Source organism: Hibiscus syriacus, unplaced genomic scaffold, assembly GCF_006381635.1.
Source record: "Hibiscus syriacus cultivar Baekdansim isolate YM2019G1 unplaced genomic scaffold, ASM638163v2 tig00019143_pilon, whole genome shotgun sequence".
Lineage (NCBI taxonomy): Eukaryota > Viridiplantae > Streptophyta > Magnoliopsida > Malvales > Malvaceae > Hibiscus > Hibiscus syriacus.
This window is the reverse complement of record NW_024062466.1, coordinates 58,864-62,573: the sequence shown is the minus strand read 5'-3', so window position 1 is coordinate 62,573 and position 3,710 is coordinate 58,864. Positions and strand designations below refer to the sequence as shown.

Sequence of the window (3,710 nt, the reverse complement as noted above, 5' to 3'; positions counted from 1 at the left end):
AATGATATCACTTGGACGAAGCTGCGGTCAAGATGGAATGTAATATATTGGACTATTGCTAAGCCCACCCAACTTGCTATTAAATGAACAGCCACTCTCATTGAAAAACTCGGAGCGAACAAATGGAGCTTGATTTTTGGGACCTAAACTTTGAATAGGTACAGGTACCAATAATGTTTGTTAGAGAGTCTTGGAAACTCATTCTTGGTCTTTGTAGTCTGGATCATGCGGTGCCGTCATTAGAGCATGAGTTGGAGTGGGCGGTTAACTATTCAAAGGATAAATCTTTCTTCTCTTACTAAAATTAGCTAGAAATGCTTTTATTTATTGCATTTAGGAGGGAAGAAATAAGAGTATTTGGAGGCTTGGTTAGTGGAGAGTTGGATGTTCTGAATCTACAATGGAGGTTGTTCGATTTAATCTCTATAGAAGAAAGTTTGATAGAATTGATTTTGTATATATTAGGGTTTGCTTGACTGACTATCATCTTCTTTGAGATGTTCTTTAGATATAATACATACGACTCGTCAAAAAAGCAAATTAGTTGCCTGCGAGTTTGCGTCTAGAGACATCAACAATACATTTAGAATAAAGCAGTGCACGTAAACTACAAAGTAATGCTGAAATCAATAGCACACTCTTTAACGGACGTTGCGTAAAGTTTATGATTTTTTGAATGCAAATCAAACGCTTTTAAGATTTTTGCATGCAAATTCAACGTTTTCTACTATATAATACGACGCTTTTATTTATTTATTTTCATAATTTTAATTATTGCTCATTAAATAATTTAATTAGTATTATAACATTAAAAGAAATTATACCTTAAATGGTCTTTCATAACTTAATCTATATTTATCAACGTTGTTTAAAAGAATAAACTGTTATTTTATTAGACCTGAAACGAAAAAGAAAATAACACTCGAAATAAGTTGGATATTAATAGATGGGCCGATTGAATCACGCTATGAAAGAAGAAAAGGTTTTGAGCCAAAAAATCTACTAGTTTTTTTATTATTAAACGGTGCTCTAATGTCTTCAAAAAGACGAGCTTATTTATACATGATAGAGTTGGGTTCTGGTTTAGAGTGTTGATCTAACATTCAGCCTGATCAACCTCTTAACCGATTCTAGCATAAAAGAAAGATGATATACCATATGGTACAACATAATTCAGTATTGATCACCGAAATGCATTAAATATACAATCAAATGAAAGTTTAGTGGTATAGCTCCGAAGTAGAAAGTCGAGCGAAGGGTATGGCCACAAGCGGATCCATCTTCTTCAAAACAGCACCGAATTTCTCTTCAATATCAGGTCTCTTATCCCCCGGCAGTTTCCATTCAAAAGAGTGCACCAACACAGCCAAGAGGAGCCCCACCATTCTTTCGGCCATTGCAATCCCAGCACACATTCTTCTCCCCGAGCCGAATGGGATATACAGCAGATTATTCCCTTGATAACTGAAGTCGGCTTCCATGAACCTCTCGGGCTTAAAACGAAGAGGGTCTTCCCAGAGGTCAGGGTTCCTTTGCATGGCCCATGCGTTAATGAAAACCTTCGAGTTTTTAGGGATGGTGTATCCACCAATAGTGGAGGTCTCGCTGGAGTAGTGAGGCAAAAGCAAGGGAGCCACCGGATGAAGACGAAGTGTCTCCTTTACAATAGCATCCAAATAGGGCAATTGAGGAAGATGAGAATCTTCCACCAAGTTTTGAGTCCCGACCACCGTATCTATTCCCCCACAAGTTTTGTCATTATATCCGGATGTCGTAACAGTTCAGTCAATGCCCATTCTACGGTGGTTGGAATTGTATCTGTACCGCCAATCATCATATCCTGTCCAATCGTAAAATATTAGCATAATCTATGACAGATAGATGACAAATATGGGAAGAGAAAATAAATAAAAAATCGTGTGGACGATACTTACCAAGAGCAAGCCTTTACTTGTGTGTCGGTAAAAGAGGTTTTATCATCTCCTCTGCGGTTGATATCCAACATTATCTGTAGAAAATCCTTGCTGCTATAATCCCCACTCTTTAACCGGTTCTTAATCACTGATTCAAACATCCCATAAAACCAAAATACAATGCTCCTCGATTTGGATACAAGCCCCTGTAAATCGAATGGGGCAAGAACTGGTAAAATATCAGAAACGTTTGGTGTTCCCATTAGTCTCACAAAATCTTCTAATTTCGACCTCATCTCGATCAGATCACTGCTTCGTTCCGATGAACCACCCCATAGCGAGCTTATCATCATTTTTACGGTGGTAACCGCTACTTCTTCTCCGAGTTTAACCGAAGAACCAGTTTTGGCGTAAATCTCCTTCACCATCTGTCGAATCCCATCTCGACGAAGTTCGTAGGCCGCATCGAGGCTGCTTTTGCTCAACATTTCACGAATAAGAAACTTACGCATCCGGCTGTATTCGGGTCCATTGTTTCTCCATGCCACGTTGATGCCGCCGAACGAGCCTATCACGGTGGCTGCTGGAATATCACGGTTGGCGAAGATAGCATCCTGGTCTTTGAGTACCTCCTTGGCAATTGAAGGTGAGTTTATGACGATACAAGTCCTTTTCCCGAGCTGAAGTTTGAAGATGGGACCATAGGTTTCGGACAACTCCCTAAAGAAACTATGTAACTCGGGTTTGAGGAAAGGGAGGTTTCCTAAAATAGGCAAGCCTCTAGGACCAGGTGGCAGCGGAGGGTTTGGTTTGTTGAATTTGTTAGCCCACCACCATGCAAAGCAGAAAACTGCCAGCAACGCCGCCGTTATAGTGGCTGCGGTTTCGGTAGTGATGAGGCCATGGTAGTCCCATGACCAGCCTTGGCAGGCAAGAGCTGTGATATTTTCGTATATGTTGAGCATCGCCGTGTATTGATATACGATGATTGAAAGTAGAAGCCAAGGACTTGTGTTGCTCTTGTACAACGAGGAGGAATTTATATGCTATTTAGCTGACAATGACAGTGGATTATTTTCTTAGCTCCTGTATGATATTTATTGATTTTTTGCCAAAATTATCAACATTCAAAGTTTGATCCGAGGAATCGGATTTTATTATTAAAGAAATTGTTTTTGCATGTTACCGTGCCAACTCTCTAAACTTTTATATTATTTTTTATGGCAACTGAGGAGGCTAAGGCCTGACCACATCAACTATCAATATAACATAAAGGCAACACCAATTGCGTCGGTAGCAGGTATGATTTCAACTTGTTTATTTTTAAAAGGATTAATACCAAAATAAGTGCCCAAATTATACTGTTTTTCCTAAATAGGTACCTAAACTATTTTTTGACTCATTTATGTGCCTAACGTTACAAACGTTACCCATTTAGGTGTCTGGGCCGTAAACGATGTTAATTTCTTCGTTAAGTGCCAAGTATCATCTCTCCGTTAAGTGATATGTGTCACACTCTGGTAAATTTAAAATTTGTTATTTAAAATTAAAAATTACAGTTGTATATATTTTAAAAAAGAAAACACAAATTTTGAAATAAACCCAAAACTTTGGAAACCTTTATTTCAACCCCTAAACCTACATCGACAGTCGCCTTTTTCCTTCGACGAAGCTCCACCTGATTCCCCTCCCATGGGCGACCAAAACCCCTATGAAATTGTGACCGATCAACGGTTGATCGGTGACGAATTGACGTTTTATACTATGTGAACCCTAGGTTAAAAATTACGATCCCAC

General features: G+C 38.9%; 1 pseudogene; it reads right to left on the bottom strand.

Annotated features, from left to right (window-relative positions):
* Window positions 1-1,201: 1,201 nt before the first annotated feature.
* Window positions 1,202-2,896, bottom strand: LOC120209559 (annotated as a pseudogene).
* Window positions 2,897-3,710: the final 814 nt, after the last annotated feature.